This window comes from Delphinapterus leucas, chromosome 8 (genome assembly GCF_059928025.1).
Source record: "Delphinapterus leucas isolate spDelLeu-1000000601 "Yukka" chromosome 8, BTC_Dleu_Yukka2, whole genome shotgun sequence".
NCBI lineage: Eukaryota > Metazoa > Chordata > Mammalia > Artiodactyla > Monodontidae > Delphinapterus > Delphinapterus leucas.
In genome coordinates, this window is record NC_143136.1 from 98,063,083 (window position 1) to 98,088,659 (window position 25,577).

Below are 25,577 nucleotides of genomic sequence, written 5' to 3' on the forward strand. Positions count from 1 at the left end.
AAGTGTCAAAGAAGGAAGGGCAGCTGCCTTTGGAATGCCAGGACTAAAATTATGTAACACAGACCTTACAGAAAATCTTTCCTATCACCTGATTAGGGGAATTAGTTTGGAAGTTTTCTAAATAACAGGGGTGCTGATATTCTTATTGTGGGCTGCGATTCCTAGAAACACAAGCCCTGTGATCACAGGTGATCCCAAGAGAATGTGCTTGTTCCAGTGGAGGAAAATTGGGAAGACCAGTGCATTAGAGGAGCGATGTGACCCAGCCACCTTCACTCATAGCGATTAATCTACCGTATTCGTACAGTAATGCATTTTGAAATATTTTGGGGCACAGAGTTTAGGGGACTTACCTTTGTTTTGGTTTTGGTTTTTTTTTGCGGTACGCGGGCCTCTCACTGTTGTGGCCTCTCCCGTTGCGGAGCACGGGCTCCGGACGCGCAGGCTCAGCGGCCATGGCTCACGGGCCCAGCCGCTCCGTGGCATGTGGGATCCTCCCGGACCGGGGCACGAACCTATGTCCCCTGCATCGGCAGGCGGACTCTCAACCACTGCACCAACAGGGAAGCCCTTACCTTTGTTTTAGTAGCCTAAGTAGAAGAGTGTAAACTCATCGTTCTGGCCATCAAAGATTGTATATATCACTAAGTTTGAGCATAATTAGAGATTTTACTACACAGCTGATTGAGTCAGAATAGAGTGGGACTTATTTTTTCCCTTCAGGATTTAGAGTTTTATTCATCGCTGAGCATCATCATCAAAGTCTGATATCTATCTTCCTTGTGTTTCTATTCCTAATGCATAACTTAGTGCTAGACACGTATTAGGCATTTAGCATTTTTTTTACAAGTGAATAAATGAATAATACATGGATATAAAATGAGTGTTCTACTTATATAAACATTTCAGGTGAGCAGATTGAAAATGTAAAAAGTAAGAAAACCGAACATATTGTGATTTTCCATTATATTTGATTTCTAAAGTTGATGTTATTTGGCTTCTAGCAAAAAGACTACCTAAAGGAAGAAAATATAACAAGATCTCCTTTTCGCAGAGCTGAACAGCTGTTCGTTTCTTTTGAATGGGAAAACATGAAGACCTAGACCCACCAGTAGAAGCCAAATAATGGGTGATCAGCAAAGACCCAGTGTCTTCCATTTTTGCCTAGAAGAGAATTTAGAACTTGGCCTCTCAACTGCCCTCAGATGTGTTAGAATTAAATAAATAAGTATATTTGCAACCTTTGAAGTTGCATGTATTCTAAAGAGCGTGGAAGGGATACAGAACCAGAGAGAGTCAGAATTGGAAGCACCTTATAATTTATTGAGTCTTCTTACCTCCCAAATGTGAGAACTGAGGTTGACAAGGGAAGTCACACAATGTATCTACACAACAGAATATTCTTGCAGCTATTAGAGTAAGAATGAAGACTGGCATTCATCACAGAAAAAGGCATGTGGTATAGGAAACAAAAAATAAAATACTGTTTCGTATATGCCTTAAATGCAGCTACACAAAATTATGCTCATAAAAAGATGACTACTTTTTTCTATTTTCATGCATTCTCCTATGCAGGAGTTAGTAAACATTTTCTATAAAGGGCCAGATAATGTATTTCAGCTTTGCAGTCCAAGAGGCCACATACTTTGCCTTTGTGCATGAAAGTAGCCATAGGCATTATGTAAATGCATTAGCATGGCTGTGCACATGGGTTATGCAAATAAGGCATGGTTGGATTTGGTCCAGTGGCCACAGTTCACCCACCATGCTTCATTCTTTCAACAAATGTTTATTTATTAAACAAGTGTTATGTACCAGGCACTGTGTTATATACTTTAATAGGGAGGTGAATAGGACCTGATCCTTATGGCCAAGTGTGTCACAAACTATGGTCATTGCCTTATGTTTTACTTAAAATGTCATCTGTGAATTACTTTTCTCTTTACGTTATTGACATCTTTCTAGTTGATGTAACCTGAAGGATAGGCTTCTTCTTCCAATGTGCCTTAAGAACCTAGGGAAAGAGGAAATGTAAATGAGTAAGGTATGTTTGAGCCTCTGTGAATAATAATTCCCCACTGAATGTAAATTACCCTCATAATATAGGGTGAATATTATCACTTAGCTCTGCAAAGGAAGAAGAGAACTCAGTGTTTATGTTGAAATTTGCCTTCAAAGACGATGGAGTCAGTGAACTACAGAATCCTTGTGATCCTTTATGGAATATTCATGCTTGGCAAATCCCATTCTGTGTACTATTACTGCTCAAAGAGAGCTCAGGGGATATTGAGTAAACGGTGCTGGAGAGGGGATAAGACTTCAGAAAAGAAGAGTGCAAACAGAAACACACTTTTACAAAGAAGTAAATTGTGTGAGTGCTAATAAGAATGCAATCTAAATTTAATCAGGAGGCCTTGTAGAAGTGGGGTAAGTACAAATCTGAAACATTCTAATGGCTTTGCCAGAGGATGTTCTACATGCTGGAACTTGGACAAAAATTCTTATCAAATAATGTTGTGAGTGTAGAAAATATTCAATGAGTGTCCTTAACTCCATGACCTCTTAAGGTTTGAGGGAGAGAAAAAAAAAAAAACTTTTTGCTTAAAAGATGGCCCAGTGGGAATTTAGAAATATAACTTATACTGAAGTCAGTCAGAAAGAGAAAGACAAATACCATATGATATCACTTATATGTGGCATCTAAAATATGACACAAGTGAACTTATCTACAAAACAGAAACAGACTCACAGACATAGAGAACAGACTTGTGGTTGACAAGGGGGAGGAGGGTGGGAGAGGGATGGATTGGGAGTTTGGGATGAGCAGATGCAAACTATTATATATAGAATGGATAAACAACAAGTTCCTACTGTATGGAATAGAGAACTATATTCAATATCCTGTGATAAACCATATTGGAAAAGAATATATATATAAAACTGAATCACTTTGCTATACAGCAGAGCTTAACACTACATGGTAAATCAACTATACTTCAATAAAATAAATTTTTAAAAAAAGAAATATGACTTATAGAAGGTTGGTCATGACTTTCCTTTGCCCCACCCAGAAATTTTGTTAGCTCTCCAGTTCAGATGAGACTAGGAAGATGGGGAAAAAACAAACTCAAACATCTTTTCCATCCCACATAAAATAATCTGAAAAATGGACAGTATATTACAGAAACACCTGCATTCAGAGACACAGTTGGTTCTTAAAAGACAGGTATGCTGAAGGGTCCTTCAAAATGATTGAGATGGTTAAGCCTGCTGTTCCTATGATGTTTTATAGCTAGACACACTTTTCTCCTACTTAATGATTTACACTATGTTTGCCATCCTGTATAATTCTAACATTGATAAGTGTATCTTTGGCTTAGGAGCCCCCCCACTCACTTTATTGAGTTGTTTCTAAGGAGCACTGCAGAGAAAGGAAATGTGAGCTGCATTATAAGTTCCCAGATTTGTGACCTTGGACATGTCACTAAATTTCTCTATGGCTTGTTTCTTCTATCTCTAATAGTGGATAATAATCATGTCTATTTTATGGAGTCACTAGAGGAAAGAAGGTAAAGCTCTTGAATTACCTGACAGATAGTATCTTTTCATAAAATTTAGGCAATATTAATATGTATATAAATAGCAAAAAGATATATATTTATGGTTTGCAACTAAAGTTTAAGCAACAATTCTGTCCTTATGCTTATTCAGAAATTAATTTCCAACCTTTTCCTGAGTTAGAAGCAGGCTGTTAAGACATTGGATATTATCAACAATCCTGAAAACAAAAACTTGGATTTTTTTTCCAAAATTTATTTTACCATTTAATTATTTTATCTTAAAGTAACCGGCTTCTTTTGTAGTTGTTGGATAGCATGGGAATAACAATATAAATTAAATACTTCAAAATTAATCCCCAACTCAGCATGCATGAGAAGTAGGCTAAGGTAAAATCTGATGCTTGTTCATGATTCTCACCATCAATGGTTGGTGTGGGCACAATTCATGTATTTTGCTGTGGAGCATAGCTTTATTCATATGTGTGAAAGTGAATAAGCTGGCAGTTCAACAGAAAGGAAGCTTCTTGTTTTAATACTACTGAGCAGATTACATAGAAAATTTAACCTACGTGAAGTTACTCATACGGAGTATTGAAAGAATATGACCCATCAGAGAGAGGCCCAATTCCAAATGTGTCTGTGCCCACAAACTGAAAGCTAGAGCCTTAAAAAGCAGGGAGAATCTTTGCTGACTTTTTTTTTCCCTATTGAATGACTCTTCCACTCTTCTCTAGTAAGAGAAATCTTACTGTGTGTCAAGTTTCAAAAGTCATGCCTTTCATTACCTACTCCCTCCCTCATGTTTAATCACACTTTGTACATAAATGTAATGAATAAGCCATTATGTTCTCTTATTTATGTTTATATTTCTGTCTTTCATAAGACTGTCTAGAACAAGGCCATGTCTTAGCATTTCTTGTATCTGAACATCCATTTAGTGTTATTTAAAACACAGTAATTATCACAAGACATGTTGAAAAAAATACATTGTTGAAAAAAGGTAAGGTTGCATCCACTTTCTGGTCATAACTGTTCTACCAATTATTTATAATGATTGCCATTTTAAATTCAGATTAATGTATAATATCAAAAATGTCATAGACCCTGGTGTGATAATTGGACTCCTAGTAACCATAGCTTGAGCCAAAAACAGTATCAAAAGCTATCCTGATTATAGTTATGCTTTTTTAAAAATGTATATGTGAAAAGCATTTGTGTAATTAAAAAAAACTGTTAATACACAGGTGTAAGACCAATAGTCCAGCCTATAGTAATTGGTGTCTCTCACTATATATACGTTTCTAGAAACCTGATAATAAATATGTTGTTCCTAAAGGGGCCTTTGGTATGTGGGTGGAGACTATTGATTTATGTCAGTAAAGGAGCTACACCTATTTGCAGAAACTTTGTCCCTTTCACAGTGCAGATCATCGGGTTCAGTGTTGGGTTGATGACACTAATAACAAATAGCAATTTCCACATGAAAGATTTTATAAAATACTTTCTTTTTTTCTACTTACTCCCTACACAAGAGAACAATTCAGTTCAAGTACTTAAAATAGCATATTTAAAATTATTTAGTAATTTGTCATTTAGGCCACCTTTAAACCATCAATATTTTTGGCAAGTGAAACTGGCTTTTTCCTGTAAAAAAGGCCATTTAAAAAACATGGGAGAAAAAACATGCTTAAAGCAGCTCCTTTGACAACATTAAGCTCTTTCTAATCAGAGCTCCCATTGAATGTCTGCAGGATCTAAAGAGTGACTTTAAGCGTAAAATCTACACACACCAACATAGAGAATAGGTTGTATTTGTATTTCAGAGGAAAATTGTTTACCCTATTACCTATCATCAATACCTGTCTGAATTGCTAGTCATCCGTCATCTTAGAAGTAAATAATTTTCTTGATGTGTTGTAGGAAAAATACATCAATACAGAGAATGATGATGGCGTGATTATAATAATTATCACATGAAACGTGGGTAGTTACTACCATTTAATTCTATTCTAATTCATTCTAGAGCTAGTAAAAGTTACATTAGGGAGAATATACAAGATGAACTAACATTAAGAAATTTTTGTTCACTGAAAATGTGAAGAATAAAAGGCTTTGAAGTAGATTTGATTTCCAGTTTTTCTCTAGCTATCCTCTAGGGTAAATCTTAATTATCTATATTATGGTTTTGAAAGAGATTAAAATAACTTTCAACTGAAAACAATATTATAAACAGTCATCTAAAAGATGAGAAAATAAAGAAGATAATAGATTTTTAAAATATCCTAGTTTTCCAAAAGTTATGATAATTTGTATTGTTGATTATCATTGGCTTTTACGAGACCCAGGATTATTCAAAGGCAAAAATGCACAAAAATCAAACCAGAATGAAAAAGACTCAAAACCATAAACACTAAAATCAAAAGGTCTAGAATCCTTCAAAAAACAGAAAAAAACTCCTAAGATGCTGAAGGAACCTAGTTCTATAGAAGGCATTAAAGCAAAAATGCAAGCAAATATAGAAGAACGTGGATCTCTTCCTAAAGAGGAAGCCAAGTTTATCGATTATGTGAAGAACTACTTCCGGATGCCTGATCTGGAGGCTATTCAAAATCTCTGGCAGTGGAGGAGTCTCTTAAAGAAAATATTTTAAATAGATGAAATTTTCCATCTTATTTCACTTCTGTAATAGTTGATATATGGCCACCTTTTTTCTAATGCAGAGTGAGCACTTTCCCTACTGTGTCTGATAAATGTTCTCCAGGTTCCATTGCCAAGACTGTGTTGTCCAAAATGCCTGTTTAGTTTTTAAAGATGGGACTCCACCTTTTGCTTGGTTTTTACGTATGTGAAATGTTATAATAGTAGTGGTGGTCAGACAAATGCTGTGGATACAAAAAAATACATGTGAGATAAACTCAGTATTTTAATAAAGTCAGAAAGAAATCAATTATTTGAGGTTTAAGTATCTTGCTCAATGGTGTGTGTGTGTGTGGTATGTATCAAAAAAGGGGGTAATAATGCTCACCGTTGTAGGAATATAATGGAGATTAAATATCACAATTGCCTAAAATATATGAGATCGAATCACAGAAAATTGATATTTTTATAGAGCAAAAACAGTTAGGTCTCAGTTATTTCATATGCACTTTTATAGTAGATATGCAACAAATGTTTGAAGAAAGAAGGAAAGAGAAATAAAGGAAGTTAGAAAGAAGAAAAGGAAGAATATAGAAGATACTAGAATTTTGTTCAATAAAAACGTTTTCTAGTATGTCCATACGCATCCTGCCCAATTCCGGTTTACCACTTTAGCTGGTGACTTATACAACAAAAATTAGTGTTCTTGCAATTTGACTTAAGGCATTGAAGCCCCTGGGGATGCCTTATGTACTGTGCAGTATGTTTACTACAATTTAAGTATGTAATGTGTTCGTATATTATAATCCTTTGACGCTGCTAGTTCATTTACACTATAATTTGAAGACCACACAAGAAAATAATTTTATCTATTTATGTAGCTAGCTAACTAATTTTAAAAAGCAATACATGTCTTTCATTAAAAAAATGTTTAACCATACTGAAGTTTAAAATATCTGTGTATCAAGAAGAACACCCGTAAATATTAATTAGAACATAAATCAGATTACGCTGTGCATTCCTTTCTTAAGAATGCATTTCAAACTAACAAGTACACCATGGACACCTTTCCACTGAATGCAGAAAGATGTATTTCATCTCTTATTTTCATATATGTTCCATTCTGTGTATGAGTCAAAGTAAACTAAATCAATCTCTTACTTTTACTTTTCATGAACAGGGCAGCCATAAACATTTGTGTGTGTATATGTATGTATTTATAAATATTTCATATATTTATATATTGTGTATATATTATATGCACACGTACATGTATTACATTTATACACACCAATTACATACACAGACACAAATATTGTTTTCATATATAGATACGTATTTATATATGATGAAGTCTTAGGGTTGGAAATGCCAGGCCAATGCGACTTTCCATTTCAAATTTGGCCAGATGTAACTAAATTGCTCTTAGGTTGTGCTAACTTATACTTTCTCCAAAAGAGTGTCTTTTATCCGTATATTAAAAAAGAACTTCATAAATCATCTCTGGAATATTTGCAAGTTTGACATATGAAAAAAAACTCTTTAGTTTGCAACAACTGAATATTAAGGAGGCTGATCATCTTTACGTGTATTTATTGCTTTTTAAACTTTTTGTCAATATTTCCTCTTCATATTTTTTAGCTCATCTTTCTGTTGGGTTGTAAGGAATCTTTTTTCTTTTTAAATATATTTTTCTGTCCATATGTCTCAAATAATGATCACAATTGTTGTCGTTCTTTTCTTTTCTCTGTAGTGCTTTTTACTATGCCAGCATTTAAAAATTTTATGTAGTGAAATCTGTCAATATTTTTTAAAGGTTTACATAACACACACATAGAAGTCCTCCCACATTTCAATAGTTTATGTATGTTTTTATATTTAAATCTTTGATCTTTCTGGAATTTATTTTAGTGAAATGAGTGAACACTCGTTTATTTATTGCCTAATGACTGAATGTTATCCCCAAACATAGTGAATAATCCATTTTTCCCTTGTCTATTTGAAATACTTGCTTTCTTATATTCTAATTGTCAATATGTCTTGGGTATATTTAAACTTTCAATATGTATTTTCCAGTGATTTATTCTAGTCCTGCACCTATATCATTCTGTTCCATCTGTTGAAACCTCCTTGCTTTGGCAGAGTTTTGTAACTTTATTCATATGAGTTTTGCATATTTTTAATAAAGTTATTTTCTAGATTTATTTTTGCTATTGCTATTGTGAATGGGATATTTTTTAAATTTCATTTTCTAACCTGTTATTATTTGACAAAATAATAAAAGTAAAATAAAAATATTTTTGAATATTTATTTTTAACCTTGCCACTATTTTGAAATTCTTTAATATTTCTAATAACTTTTTTTAGTGGCCTCTCCTAGGTTTTTCATTGCTATTGTTTTTGACATATTATGTATTAAATACTTTTTTATCTTTATCTAATGACATTGGCAAGCAGTTCCAGAATAACAGCAGGAAAAGCAGATATCTGTAACTTAAATCTGACATTAATGGCAAGGCTTTTAGATTTCACCAGTAAACAGGATATGTATGGACTGGTAGGATGTGTTATATGTGTTTTATCAAGGGACAAAATTCATCAGCTCCTAATATGTTACATTTTTTTTAAATTTAGTAAGCATTTATTACAACTTTCCATATGCTTTTTTCCCCACAATTTTTAGAGGATAATAATCACATTTCTAATTAAATTTGGGATGTATCTCTATTGTTTACATTCTCTTGTTCTTTTAATATACTAGTAAAATAAACTTAATATTTTGTTTAGAATTTTGAACATATTCATAAGAGGGAAGATGTTTTTAATTTTCTTCCTTAATCCTATCTTCTAAGTTTTCCTAATGGTACTACTATGATTTTGTAAGAAAGAATTTTAAATATTTCTGTGTAAATATATCAGTGATTTCCAACCCTGCCTGAACATTAGAATTTTAAAAACCATAAACATTTAAAAAATTACTAAAGCCTGGGCCCTACCCCAGATCATTTACATGGAAGTGGAGGTATCAGTGATTTCAGTATAATACAGTAGTCTCAAATTTCTTCTCTTTTTGCCTTGTGTTGACCATGAACGCCACCTTGACTCATTCTTTCCAATTGGCAGAGTAAGGAACATGGCATGAAAGTAGCTAAACCAAACATCTTCCAGCTTTCTCTGGAATGGAATTAAGAGAGGTTACTCAAGGTATTCGCCTTTGGGACTTTTTTTCTTTTTTTTATTTTTTTTTTTTTGCTGTACGCGGGCCTCTCACTGCTGTGGCCTCTCCCATTGCGGAGCACAGCCTCTAGATGCGCAGGCTCAGCGGCCATGGCTCACGGGCCCAGCCGCTCCACGGCATGTCGGATCTTCCCGGACTGGGGTATGAACCCGTATCCCCTGCATTGGCAGGCGGACTCTCAACCACTGCACCACCAGGGAAGCCCCCGTGGGACTTTTATAAGATGTCTATGACCCTTCTGTAAACAAACCAGTTAATAACACTAAACTATTAGGACCTTGATGACATAGCAGATTCTGCTCTCCGAATATCTGTTTCTGAGCCCATTGTTTTCTCAGCCACCTCTTTGTCTATAGATCTCATTTCTTCTGTGTTCCTTTATTAACTCCTCCCTTCCCTAGAGTGCAATTGGTCTTTCATGCTTACATTTCCTCTCTCTCTCTAATAACAAGTTTACTATCCTTCAAGAGCCTCTTTCTCACTGTTCTTATATTCATGCTGCAAACGTCCCTCCTCTGTGAGCTGTGACTGTGCCATATTGTCCAATGTGGCTCAGAATTCATCCGTCAAGGGCAATCTTCTCCTGTGTTCCCGAGCTAGCCTCCAAGCTCTCTATGAATGCCCCTATATTTTGGATAGCTGCAGAAAACCAATCTCTTGCATAACTCATAACTTCTCTTATTCTTGCAAAAGCACTGTCATTTGATTAAGAGCTGACTTCAGATTCTTAGAAAAAGCGTAGCTAAATAAACTCACCATTCTTAACATGCTCTGTCAGTCTGCAAGACATAAATCTCTAGGGCCATCCACATGTGTGTATTCACGCTCCCACTTGCTCTAAAGTTCTCCACCAAACTCACATCCTGTTATTCTCATTCTATATTTTGTTACCACGTGCCACTATGTGTTGTGGTACACAGGGTTCAGTGTAAACCAGTGTCGCTATATTCTCAACCTCTTCACTGACCATGCTACTTTCCCTCTGGCCTGACTCACTTTCCCTGTGCTTTCTCAACGAAGACTCCTCACTTCCCACCCCTGTTTACCTCTGTGTAAAGATTGGAATAAAACACACTCCCCATTCCTACACACAATTCATTAATATTCCAACTGTATGTAAAAAGTTCTGCTCATCTGAGGCTTTTATCATCTGCTAACCATCCCTAACCTCCTCTCTTCACTGGCATTTACCAACCGTCCAGGCACCTCTCCACTCAATTCACTGAATATTTTAGTTTCTAAATTATTTCCCTACTATCATTCTGTATGATACCTCATCATGAAAGCCACCATTCAGTTTGATCTCCTAAACTTCAGTGATCTTCATTTTCATTGCAGACCAATCACCCTAATCAGTGACCACACTTTGAAACTTTCCATCTCCTGCAATGGATAAGTAATTCTAAAATTTTACATTTAGATATTCTACTTAACTTCCTATCCTCCCACCTGTTTACCTAATTACATCTTTTCCTCAATTATTTTGCTTTGCTACTTTACATCAAACACACAAGCAAGTCCTACTGGTTCTGTTTCCAAAACTTATCCTGCATCCAACACTTTCTCACCATCTGTACCACTACCATCGTCATTCTGGTTACTGCCGTATCTCACCCAGATCACTGCAGTAGTCTCCTACTAGTCTACCAGCTCCATTTTTGCTCCTCTGCTTTTCTGAGAGACTAAATCAGATCATATTACAACCTTCTAGGAACTCTTCATTGGCTTACTGTTGCAAATAAGATATCTAAACTCTTCAAAAACCCTGTACAATCTATTCCCTGCCTACCTCTTAGTTCCCATTTCCTATCTCTGCACCTTAATCGCTGCACTTCAGTTACATGGATCTTTTTATCTTCTTCCTTTGAGGAGGCCAAGCTTAGTCCAGCCTCGGGATTTTGTACTTTTTATTCCTCCTGCCTGAAGTCTTCTCTCAGATCTTCGTGTGGCTTTCTCTTTTGCATTATTTAGATTCTAGCTCAAATACCTTCTTCTCTTACAATTCTCACCAACCACTCTTTCTGACAAGAAGTTTTGTTTTCCTACCTAGTTTTAATTGTATAAAAGCTTATTTTTTCTTGTTTACATATTTAGTTTACATATTTACATATTTAGTTTACATGTTTTCCTCTATGTCTCCCACTAGACCATAAGGTCCATGAGAACAAGAATATTTTCAGCTTCTTCCGTCATGGTATCCTCAGCCTTAGAAGAATACTCAGAATGTGGAAAATTCTCTTTAAATATTTGCTAAAAATGAGCATGAGAGAGAAAAACTAGTGCCATGAGCAACTTCTTTCTTCCCATCCTTTGTCTGTCTTTCCTTCACTCCCGTGAGTAGTTTAGACTTTCCGGCTCTTCATTTTACTTTTTCTTTCCCATACAGGATTCCCTACGATATGACTATTTTCACCCATTGGCAGCAAATACCTAAGATTAATCCAGGATTCTGTCACTTCTGCCTGTACCTAGCCTCCAGAGGACTGCTGGGAAAACCGCATGGCTGCACTGCATTCTTGCTATTGCCCTATAACAAACGCCTTATGTTTGCATCTGCTCTTTCCTTTCATCCTCTCCCCCTGCTATGACGGAACAGGTGCCCTCTCTTCTATATAAGAATGATACCTTTACTCTTTTCTGAATCTCGTTTTCTGCAGCTTCTTCAGAGCTCTGCGCCATTGTGTATCCCCTTTCTCAGCTGCTCCCTCTCTGCTGGCTACTCTTAATAAACGTTTGGACTTGCTTAGATCTCTGTCATCGCTTATCCCTACATTATCAGGACTGGACTGCTGTCTATTTCCATTCTCTCCCCGTGCTTCTCCATCTTGCACAAAGCAGCTACCTCACAGCACCACATTTATCATATAATTCCCCTTGTATAGAAAACCTTCAATGTGTCTGCATCTATTGAATAAAGTCCAAATCTTTCTCCTGTCTTCCACTTACTACACACAAACATTTTTTCTTACATCCATTTTTTTCTCCCTCTTTCTCTGCCTAGTATTTTTCTTCCTTCTATTCATTTACTCAACAATGCCACTTAAGTGTCTGTCATGGAATTAATACTCATATTTGAAATTAATTACCCAGGATTAACTAGATACATTCTCTGGGGAAGAAAAGGCAAACACTACAATTAAGACAAAAATCCCATTTGGTCACTACCTCTAATCCATTCTCTCAAGAGCTGTTAATTGTTATCAATTAGTGTGATTCCTCTCATTTACATATTCACTTATAGAAACTACTTTGTATGATTTATGTTGTGTTATGTTTCCTCTTTTACATACATTAAATTATACGCAAGAATTGTTCAGCAGCTTGCATCTTCACCACAAAAAGAGAGATCTTAGAGAGTTGTTAATATTGATATCTGTGTAAATCTAATCTTTTTAACAGCTACATAGTATTCAAGAGTGTAATGTAGAATAGTTTATTTAACTGTTCCTCCATTAATGGGTCTTCAGGTTATTTTTCTTTATTTTTTATGCTGTTCATTTTGCTGACACACTGAACATTATTACATCTAGCTCCTGGGCATATGTCTCACGGTTTTCCAGGGTAGATATGCAGAAGTGTAATTTCATTGGCAGAGGGTATGCAGAATTTAAACTTAACAGATACTATCAAATTGTCCTCCATATTGTCTATATTAATTGAAACTTTCACCATCATAATATGAGAGGTAACTCTTTCTGCACATTCTTACTTGCTGAAATTTTTTTGAATTTGAAATTGTTGTTAATAAATTTGTAAATTTGCCATTCTGTTAGGTAAAATTTTTATTAAAAGGCATCGTATGTAAGGCATCTTTTCATGTTTGGGTTACTGTAAAGGTAAACCATTTTTAGATATTTTATTGGTGATTTACATTTCATATTCTATAAGAAGACCATTTATATCCTTTGCCTTTTAAAATTGAACTGTTATGTCTTTTTAAATTATTCAGAGAATTCTTAATTTTTTAAGATAATAATCTTGTTTTAAATACTGAAAATGCTTTCAACTGTTTCTCACTTAAATTTTAACCCTGTTGCTTCATCAGTCACACTTATATTTTCTAATGTGGATATTGTCTTCTGAATTTTAAATCTTTGTCTACTCTTAAAGGCATACAGACATTTTTCTATGACTTTCCTTAATATCTATTTAGAGAATTTGGGGAGAATATATATTTCAGAAATTTTGATTGTCAATTTATTCTGTACAATTATTTTTGTGTCTTTTCGTACCACCTTTATAAAGATATAATTGACTTATAGCATTGTATAAGTTTAAAGTATACAATGTGATGATTTGATACACAAACCTATTGTAAAATAATTACTACAATAAGGTCACTTAACATAGCTATCATCTCGCATAGCTACTTTTTTATATAGTGAGATTATTTAAGATATACTCTCTTAATAACTTTCAGTATATAACACAATGTTGTTAATAGCCATCACACTGTACGTTAGATCCACAGAACTTATCCGTCTTATAACTGGAAGTTCATACCCTTTGACCAACATCTCCTCATTTTCCTAATCACTGGCCCTTAGCAATCGCCATTCCACCCTCTGTTTCTGTAAGTTCACCTTTTTTTTGATTCCATATATAAGTTATAAGAACTTATCCGTCTTATAACTGGAAGTTCATACCCTTTGACCAACATCTCCTCATTTTCCTAATCACTGGCCCTTAGCAATCACCATTCCACCCTCTGTTTCTGTAAGTTCACCTTTTTTTTGATTCCATATATAAGTAAGATCATATGGGGTTTGTCTTTGTCTTATTTCACTTAGCATAATACTCTCAAGGTCCATCCATCTGTCTCAAACGGCTTGATTTCCTTCTTTTTATGGCTGAATAATATTTTATTAAATGTATATATATATATATATATATATATATCCATATATCTATTACATATTTTAGTTATCAATTCATCCACTAATGGACACTTAGGTGGTTTCCATGTCTTGTCTGTTGTGATAAATGCTACAATGAACATTGGAGTGCTGACCTCTCTTCAAGATAGTGATTTCATATCCTTCAGATATATGGGTATACATATATAATGGGATTGCTGGATCATATGGTAGTACATGTTAAATTTTTTTTAGGAAATGTGGTATATCCCATTTATTGATTGGTATGTCAAACCATCGCCGAATGCCAGGGTTAAATCCTACTTGATCGTGGTGTATGATCTTTTTAATGTGCTATTGAATTCAGTCTATTAGTATTTGTTGAGAATTTTTTTGCATCTATATTTATCAGAGATATTGGCCTGTAGCTTTCTTTTCTTATAGATGCTTGTCTGGCTTTGGTACTAGGGTAATGCTAGCTAGCCTTTTAAAATGAGTTTGGAAGTGTTCTGTCCTTCTCAATATTTTGGAAGAGTTTGAAAAGGATTGACGTTAATTCTTCTTTAAATGTTTACTAGAACTCATCAGAGAAACCATCTAGTCCTGGGCTTTTCTTTTAGGGGAAGTTTTTGAAATTGTTTTAATCTCCTTAGTTGTTTTTGGTCTGCTTAAGTTTTTATTTCTTTATAATTCAGTCTTGGCAGATTGTATGTTTCCAGGAATTTATCCATTTCTTTTGGGTTATACAATTTATTGACATATAATTTTTCATAGTAACCTCATAATTATTTGCATTTCTGTATTGTCAGTTCTAATGTCTCCTCTTTTGTTTCTGATTTTATTTGTTTGAGTTCTCTCTCTTTTTCTATTGGTTAGTCAGCTAAAAGTTTGTGAATTTTGGTTATTTAAAAAATAACCAGGGCTTCCCTGGTGGCGCAGTGGTTGAGAATCCGCCTGCCGATGCAGGGGACACGGGTTCATGCCCCGGTCCGGGAAGATCCCACATGCCGCGGAGCAGCTGGGCCCGTGAGCCATGGCCGCTGAGCCTGCGTGTCCGGAGGCTGTACTCCGCAACGGGAGAGACCACAACAGTGAGAGGCCCGTGTACCGCAAAAAACAAACAAACAAAAAAAAAGAAACCTCTTTTTTTATTGATTTTTTTTTTCTAGTCTTTCCAGTCTCTATTTCATGTATTTCTCCTCTATTATTTATTATTTTCTTCCTTTTGCTACCTTTGGGCTTAGATGATTTGTTTCCTGTATTTTGAGGTGTAAAGTTAGGTTGTTAATTTCAGATTTTACTTTTCTCTAAATGTAGGTGTTTATTGCTATAAATTTATCCCTTAAAACTGCTTTTCATACATCCCATAAGTTGTGGTATATTGTATTTCTTTTTTCGTTTGTCTTGATATTTTCTCATTTCACTTTTGATTCTTCTTTGGCCCATTGGTTCAAAATTGTGTTGTTTAATTTCTATGTGTTTGTGAATATTCCCACTTCCCTCCTGTTATTGATTTCTAGTTTCATACCACTGTGGGCAAAAAAGATACCTGATATGATTCTTCTTCAATTCTTCTTAAATGTTTTAAGACTTGCTTTGTGGCCTAATATATGACTTATCGTAGAGAATGTTCCATGTGCACTTGAGAAGAATGGGTATTCTGGTGCTGTTGGATGAAATGTTTCATATATACCTGTTAAGCTCATTTGGTCTACAGTGTTATTCAAGTCCACTGTATTCTTGCTAACTTTCTGTCTGAATAATTTATCCGATGTTGAGAATGAGGTATTGAAATCCCCTAGAATTATTGTATTGTTGTCTATTTTTTCTTTCAGTTTTGTTAATATTTGCTTTAAAAATTTCGGTGCTCCAATGTTGGGTGCATTTATATTTACAATTTTTATAGTCTCTTAATGATTTTCCCTTTTATCACTGCATAGTGACCTTTTTTTCTTGTGACTGAATTTGACTGAAAGTCTATTTTATCTGAAAGAAGTTTAGCCACTTCTCTCTTTTGGTTACCATTTGCATGGAATATTTTTTTCATCCCTTCACTTGCAGCCTCTGTGTGTCCTTAAAACTAAAGTGAGTTTCCTATAGGAAGCATATTTTTGGACATTGCTTTTTTTCATTCTTTCAGTCTTTTAATTGGAGAATTTAATCCATTTATTTTAAAGTATTTATTGCTAGATAAGGGACTTACTGCTATTTGGTTCATTTTCTTATGAGGGATTTTCTTAGTTCCTTTATTTTTTCTTCCTCTCTTGTTTTCTTCCTTTGTGATTTATTTTTATAGTGTTTATGCTTTAATTCCTTCCTCTTAACTCTTGATTTATCTACTATAGGTTCTTTTCTTTGTGGTTATGAGATTTACATAAAACATCTTATAAAAATAGAAGTCTGTTTTAAGCTGATAACAACAACTTACCTTCAATCACATACAAAACCTCTGCACTTCTTGCACATTTTATGAGATTGATGTTATACTTTACATTTTTTATATTGTTCATTCATTAACAAATTAGTTTAGCTATAGCTATTTTTTTATTTTTTGCGGTACACGGGCCTCTCACCGCTGTGGCCTCTCCCGTTGCGGAGCACAGGCTCCGGACGCGCAGGCCCAGCGGCCACGGCCCACGGGCCCAGCCGCTCCATGGCACGTGGGATCCTCCCGGACCAGGGCACGAACCCGTGTCCCCTGCATCGGCGGGTGGACTCTCAACCACTGCGCCACCAGGGAAGCCCAGCTATAGCTATTTTTAACGTTATTATTTTTTAACATTCGTACTAGAGCTAAAACTGATTTACACATCATCATTACAATAGTAGGGTTTTCTGAATTTGACTACATATTTATTTTACCATTTACTTATACTTGTATATGTTTTCATGTTGTTACTTAGTGTTCTTCCATTTCTACAAGAAGAACCTCCTTTATCATTTCTTGTTAGGCAGGTCTAGTGATGATGAACTCCTTTAGCTTTTGTATGTCTTAGAATGTCTTTATGTCTCCTTCATTTCTGATATAAAATTTCACTGTGTATAATATTCTTTGTTGGCAGTTTTATTCTTTTAGCACTTTGAATATATCATCCTATTCCCTCCTGCCCTGCAAGAAATCTGCTGATAGTCTAATGGTGGGTCCCTTTTATTTAATGAGTCATTTTTTTCTCTTGCTGCTTTCAAAATTCTCTTTGTGTTTGCCTTTTAACATTTTGATTATAATATGTCTCAGAATAATCTTCTTTGGGTTGATCTTGCTTGAGGTCCTTTGAGCTTTCTGAACCTGAATGTCCATCTCTTTTCCAAGATATGGGAAATTTTCAGCTATTATTTCCTTAAATAAGTTTTCTTCCCCTTTCTCTCTCTCTTATCCTTATGGGACTCCCATGATGCAAATGTTCGTTTGTTTGATGGTGTCCTATAATTCATGTAAGTGTCTTCACTTCATTCTTTTTTTAATTTTTATTTTATATTGGAGCATAGTTGATTAACAATGTTGTGTTAGTTTCAGGTGTACTGTATGGCACAGGGAACGTTGAGCAGCATTCCCTGTGCTAAGTAGTAGGGCCTTGTTGATTTTCTGTTTTAAGCATAGCAGTGTGTACATGTCAGTCCCAAACTCCCAATCTATCTTTTTGTTTTTTCTAACTGACTAATTTCAAATGATCAGTCTTCAATTTTGGTGATTTGTTTTTTCCCCTGAATGATCAAATCTGTGGTTGAAACTCTCTATTAAATATTTCAGTTCTTTAGTTGTATTCTTCATCTCCAGGATTCCTGTTTAGTTCTTTTTCTACGATTTATATTTTTTTATTACAATTTTCAATTTGTTCATGCATTGTTTTCCTGATTTTTGTTTACTTGCCTATTTTCTCTTGAATTTCATTGAGTTTTTTTAAATGATTATTTTGAATTCTTTGTCAGGCAAATCTCAGATCTCCATTTATTTGGGGTCAGTTACTGGAGCTTTATTAGTTACCTTTGGTAGTATCCTGTCTGTATGTCTGATTCTTTGTGATTCATGTAGTCTGTGCATTTGGATGAGCAAACATCTTTTCCAGTCTTTTTTTTTTTTTTTTTAATTGGGGTATAGCCAAGACATGGAATCAACCTAAATGTCCATCGACAGAGGAATGGGTAAAGAAGATGTGGTACATATATACATTGGAATATTACTCAGCCATTAAAAAGAATGAAATAATGCCTTTTGCAGCAACATGGATGCACCTAGAGATTGTCATATTGAGTGAAGAAAATCAGAGAAAGAGAAATAGCGTATGATATCCCTTATCTGCGGAATCTAAAAAGAAGTGATACAAATGAACTTAATTTACAAAACAGAAACAGACTCACAGACTTAGAGAATGAACTCATGGTTACCGGCGGGGGTGTGGGGGGGAAGGGGGGATGAAGGGATAGTTAGGGAGTTTGGGATCTACATGTATGCACTGCTATATTTAAGATGGATAACAAACAAGGACCTACTCTATAGCACAGGGAACTCTGCTAAAAAATGTTATGTGGCAGCCTGGATGGGAGGGGAGTTTGGGGGAGAATGGATACATGTGCATGTATGGCTAAGTCGCTTTGCTGTGCACCTGAAACCATCTTTTCCAGTGTTTACCGACTTGTTTCAGCAGATAAACATCTTCTCCTATTGGTTCCCTGGGCTGATGGGATTACCACTAGAATTTCAGTCATGCTGGGTTGGAGGCTGTCACTGGGTCTGTAGCTGGTCCACAGTTGGTGTGCTTATTACCAAGGGCTCAGGTGGGTGTGGATTCCATCTAGTCTTTGGGTGGATGGGACTTCCTCCAATAGCTTGCTTGGTAGGGTAGCCCTTAGACAAATTTCCATTTCAGGGTCCACAGTTGGGTACTCAGTCAGTGGGCCTATTACCAGGTGGGCGTGGCTCCTAGAAGATCCCTGGGAGGATTCCTGCTCATTCACTGGATGGATCCCTGGATGGGCAGGACTGGCCCTGGACCATGGCTGAAAGGGGCTGGAACAGAGCCCCAGGAATATTTCAGTTTCCATTCTTGGTCTTGAACTGCACTGGGTTTTCACAATCACCTACCTGGATCCCAAAGCTCCCGGGAAGATACTTTTGTCTGTGGATGGATGCCAAATTATTGTTGTTCATAGCGGATACAAGACGAGGATATCTTATTTGGCCACCTTGCTGAAGTCACTCTGTTTTTGTGTTTTTGTGTGTTTTTGTATGTGGTGAGTGAAAAACATTCAAGCGTATTTTTATTTTCCGAACAGATACCTTACTGTTTTAATATCATTTATAGAAAATTAGATCCCTTATGTATTTCATATGTATTGGGATTGTGGATCACATTCAAATAAGACACATTAAAAAAAGCACTTGGGGAAAAAAACAGGGTTAGTGGAAATGATATAATTATATTTATTTTCTAGAATACATGTTTTCTCTCTCTCTTCCTCCCTACCTTCCCCTCCCACTTTCCCTAAAAAGAAGTAAGTGTTCCATAGATAAATTAGGTAACTGTTCTTTGCATGAGTGACTTGTTTGTGTTGGTACTCATTTGCATATTTACGTCAACTCTTTCTGATTATGTTACATTTGTAAAATTTGAAATCACAAGCTCAATCTCCACTTCAGGAGATAACAGATGAAAATGAGGCAAGGAAATGGGGAGGATGTCATGCTGATTGCTTTCTAGAAGACTCAGTTTGTAAGCTAGTGGGAATCCATATTTTTCCCAGTTGACCTTTCTTGTTATACTTCCTGTACTCTTTCTCCTCTAACACAGAAATTATCATTGGAATTTGTGGGAGATTGTTTGATTCTCAGAACTGCACATGTTACTCTCTGGAATTTATAGCAGCTTCCCACAAATAATGTATTGGTGCTTGTTGTTAAATACCCTGTGAAATATCTCCACACCCTCACAGTTCATACGCTCACAAAAATATTGAGACCTCTCCTCCATATGCAGATTCTTTCTTGATTACATTTAATCCTGGTACTTGGATATTCCTAACAGCGATGTCAAGGAAGATGGGATCAGCTTTCCATGTGTCCTAGGGTCCTCCCAGCTCCACCAACATCTTTCTGTTGTGTTACCTGCTGTTCAGTGAATTATTAAACATCCGCTACAGGCTTAGTGCTGTGATTTAAGTATTGTATCAGGTGGGTACAAAGGGTAAGAAGATAGATGTTAAACGTTCTCTTCCTCAGCATGCGACTTAATTTGCTTGACATATTACACCTTGTAAGTTTTTGTGTGTCAGCACACCCTCTTAACCCCAAGCCTAACTTGCACAGCAACTCCATGGTATGTTATTGATTTAAATCCTTGTCCTTTCCATAACTCCATACAATGTCTGGGATGGACAAACTGTTTCTAATTCACGTGTTGATTCAGTTTGACAGGTGATGGTAACTGACTGTGCTAGGAAAATCCTGATGCCATTCATTTGCTCCTCAGAAGTCCGCTAACAGGGAAGATGTGGAGATTGGCTGTTTGCTTTCTATATTTATTATCTTTCCCTAGTGTCATATTAATAACTTCACTTTTCATATATGCAAACTTTCCCATTCTTTGAAATATACTCTTTTACTTATAACGAGTCTAGGTGGTATTTTTAAAATCTGCATTAAAAGCAAGTTCATTAGTGAATTTATTGGGTATCAATACTAGAACCTATGGATGCTTGAATCTGAACTTCTTGAATCTTAGTTATTTTCCGCAGTAACATGTTAAGAAACAAGGGATCTTGATGAATTACACTTACAAGACTGAGAACAGGTGTCTTGCTTTAGTTCAAACTTAACTTGAAAGACTTTTTCTAATAATTGAAGTTTTTCGTGGACTATATTAGGAAATTTGAGAAATATAGAAAACATTTTTAAATGGAAGAAAAGTGAGTTTTATTCTATCCTACTATTAAAAGTTTTGCATACATTGTTGCATTTTTATTATATACTGATTTTTATAATATAATTAAAATTATACTGAATAAATAATATATATCCTGTTTGTTTCACCTATCATTAAAACATAAATATTCTCTGATATTTGAAAACTATTCGTAACATTATTTTTTTAAGGATTCATAGTATTTCATTAAATGAATGTTTATTTCACTTAAGCATACCTAGTACTATGCGCTTTCATTGATTTCCCATTTTTACTACAATTAACAATGCCTCCATGAATGAAGAAATATATTTTAGATTATTTTATTTTACTAGGAGTTAAATTCTCAGAGCAAAGGAAAAATATTTTAAGGTTATTACTGGGAAACCTCTTCTTAAATAAACAAGTGAACATAACAAGATACATCTGTGCAGAGTAGCTTTTCAACTTTGTTATTTTCTTAAATAAATGAGCCATGCCGGGTGGTGGCAATGAAGATCCCATCCTGGCAGGTTACAAGTTTTTAAGTGGCTTTGCCCTGACAATGATTCTGAACTAGATGCACCTTTGGGATCTCTTGTTTTGATAAGTACTATAGAGGAGAGAAAAATATAGAAACATTTTTATTTTCATAGGGTAGTTGATCCAGTTTTAAAATGTAGCATCAAAATTCAGATTATATACTGTGTAGTGTGCTTATTGAAATTTCTTCTAGAAAAGATGAAACTAAAAATTATGAAAATAATTTATTTAACTTTATAGTCTATAAGCTTTAGGTTATAGTTGCAACTATGTATGATTATTGGAAACTGACAAAAAGTTCAAATTTTCGGTCTATTTTTCTAAGTTCAAAGTTAGCGTAACCCTTCGCTCTAAGGATGGCTTTTGTAGCATGTTCATAAAAATGGTCCTTTTTACCGAAATCTTCCAGTACATCAGCGGTTTTCCCAAGGGTCTTTCCTAGTGTTTTGAAATTCAAATTTTTTTCCTTTGAACTGCCTTTTCATAGTTCGCAACATCGGTCTCCTGATCTCTTCTTGCTACCCGGTCTGGCTCTCTCAGAAAGTCATTTGTCAATGGCTTTGCGTGTGGCTCTTCAACGTCACTTTTATAAAATCCTGGATCATTTTAGAAATGTGAAGTTCCATGGTTCAGTCCAGTTGCACTTGTATTTTAAACATCACACACACACACACACACACATACACACATACACGACAAAATGGGAAGAGACAGATGTCAGTGCTAAGAAGGGGAGATGTTTGAATGAGCATTGATTTGATAAATCGTCAGTTAGTTGCAATATTTTTGTACTACGAATCCTAACCAATATCATAACTTTAGGATTGAGGCTAAGGAATGTTTGGCTATAAAAGGCCACATGTGTGTTCTGGCCCTTATGCTCAATTCGTCCTTCCAACCTCATGTCAGAGTTTACATTTCACAATCAGGAAATTCTTCACACTCGCCATGAGGCTTAGCTCTGTTGCAAACAATGGTTCTCAACATTGGCTTCACATTAAAATCACGTGGGGAGCTTTAAAAAAAAAGCGAATGCCCAAACCACACTCAGATAAACTAAATTAGAATTTCTGGCAATAGGACCAAGTCATCAGCATTTTTAAGTGTCCTTTTAAAAGGGAAATATGAGTATGTATTCCCTCAATTCCTAAGAATTCTGATTAACTGTATTTGGGTATTTGGTGTCTGGGAATCTGCATTTGAAAGTAGTCCCTGGGCTTCCCTGGTGGCGCAGTGGTTGGGAGTCCGCCTGCCGATGCAGGGGACACGGGTTCGCGCCCCGGTCCGGGAAGATCCCACATGCCGCGGAGCGGCTGGGCCCGTGAGCCATGGCCGCTGAGCCTGCGCGTCCGGAGCCTGTGCTCCGCAACGGGAGAGACCACAACAGTGAGAGGCCCGCGTACCGCAAAAAAAAAAAAAAAAAGAAAGTAGTCCCTATATGATTGTGATACAGGAGGTGTTGGAAAACATTTTCAGACAATGCTGACCCATATAGACAAATAGTGGTATATCTTTAGATTAATCTTATCTTGGAGAATTACAATACTCAGTTATTTCATTTGAGAATTACAATACTCAGTTATTTCATTTGAAGTTTTACTTTTTTCAGTTAATATCTTCAAACACTTATTTTCAGCTCTCCATAAGACAATGGCTACTTCTGTAGATAACAACTAAAACTACTTAACATATCAACTTTACCTGTTTAATGGTAAACATTGTTGGTTATAAAGGATTTCAATTCAGCGAATCAAATATTGGTGCATTGGTATATGATATTTTATATACATATATTTATTTACACATACACACACACACACACACATACAGTGTGTGTCACAGCCATAACTTATGGAATAAGTACCATTAAAAGGGTCTCTTTATCAGTGCTTCTACAGCTTGGCTGGGCATCCAAATTGTCTGAGGATCTCGCTAAAATTCCTGTTAAGATTCTGATTCATACGACAGGAATGAGGCCGAAGATTCAGTGTTCATAACAAGCTTCCAGTTTTTGCTAATGCTGCTAAACTTTAGAGTAAAATTTGAGTAAGTAGTCTCTAGGCCAAGAGATATATATATATGTATACATCTTTCTCAGAGGTCTTACAGGATGGATCATCCTCTTGAAATTGATCCCTTATAATCTCCCCATAATTAAATGCAATTGAAAAATATATTTATCTATTGTTTATTCAGGACCTTCCATGGAGAAAGCACTTTAAATATCAAACCTCAAATCCATGACCTTATTTATTATACCCACTTAACTGAGGCTCAGATAGAAAAATTTCTTTGCCCAAGGCCACACAGTGTGAAGTGGCAAGACCAGAGTTTAAACCCACCTTCCACTGATCCAGAGTCTATAATCTTACTACTGGATAATTTTACCCTGCTCTGGCTCATCTGCCTCCCACCACCTGAGCTTTTAATTTTTTTTTTTTTTTTTTGGTAACGATCAAAGATGAACGTTTGAGTTTCATCATAAGCCACATATTGCACCTTGAAGATGGCTGTCCAGGCAAGACTGTTAGTTACTAATATCACACATAGTATTACATAAATATACCTAAGTGCATAATATACATAATTATAGATAATACACATAAATACCTAATAAATACATAATATACTTAAAAAACAAAATACGCAACTGTTATTGCACATTTGGTTAGCACTTCCCTCCTGTACTTAGGTCCTTTTATATTTACTGGATTTGGAATTCTTATCTGGAAAATGACATTATACCCTCACCTTTATTCTTGGATAAAAAAATAGAGGAAATAGATGATCAGTTATTTGGGGGTTAAAATGGATCTTATAGCATCTCCTCTAATGGAAAAATAGCTAACACTTATTGATCTCCTATTCTTGCTACTTACTTCAGTGAATAGATTATCCCACTCACTCCTCACAAGCCATAAAATTGTTATCTTCCACATATTACACGTGAAGAAACTGAAAATCAAGGGTTAAAAACTTGCCTGCCGATAACAGTTGCTAAATGATGATGACAATGTTTGTCTACTTAGTGAATCAATATAGTTAAAGAAATGTGGTATTTGTTTCCATATAAGCTGCAGATAACAATTTGGAATGCATTAGATGAATTTGTAATATACTGTGCTAAAACAGATCTCTCTTTAGTTTTGAACAAATGAAAGCATGTTTAATCTGATGATTACTGCAATAGCTCTAGCCTAATTGAGATTCATGAGAGTGGTTATTTATGTGAGGAAGATAAAGTAACATTTTTTCAAAAGGCACACCCAAACACCAATATTTTTATATGTGATTGATAAGGTGAAAGCTTCCTGAAATGAAATACACGGAGTGTTTTATTACTTGTATTTTAACATTTGTAATAAACCATAACGTGCTAAATGAATAAGGTTATACTGACTAGGTTTTTGCTGCAGTCAGTTATCATTTTACTTTCTAAACTCTTATGCCTGAAGGTGGGAAGTAAACAGATGGTTTAATTACATTTTCAATTGTACAGTTCTTTTTCAATTCCAACCAGTAGCCATGAAGATTAAAAAAAAAAGAGCAGATGTTTCAGTGATGACTAACTTCTGATACATGATAAAACCATGAATATGTTATAAAGCCTGTGTTTGTTTTGCTAGGTCTTTATTAGGTCACTTTTCCAAATACTTGGGTGATTGTTTCTTTTTTGTTTTTATTGTTGTTTTGTTTTGTTTTCCCTGAAAATTACTTTCACTCTAAGCCTATATTCCCGTAGGATTTATATGTTCCAACTATGAGAAAAGTTTGCAACTTTTCTAATCCTGGCTTCTCTTACTTCACCAGCTGAAGTTGAATTACTTTACAAAGGTCTGGCCTCCAGCATGTGTGTTGGTGGATGGTC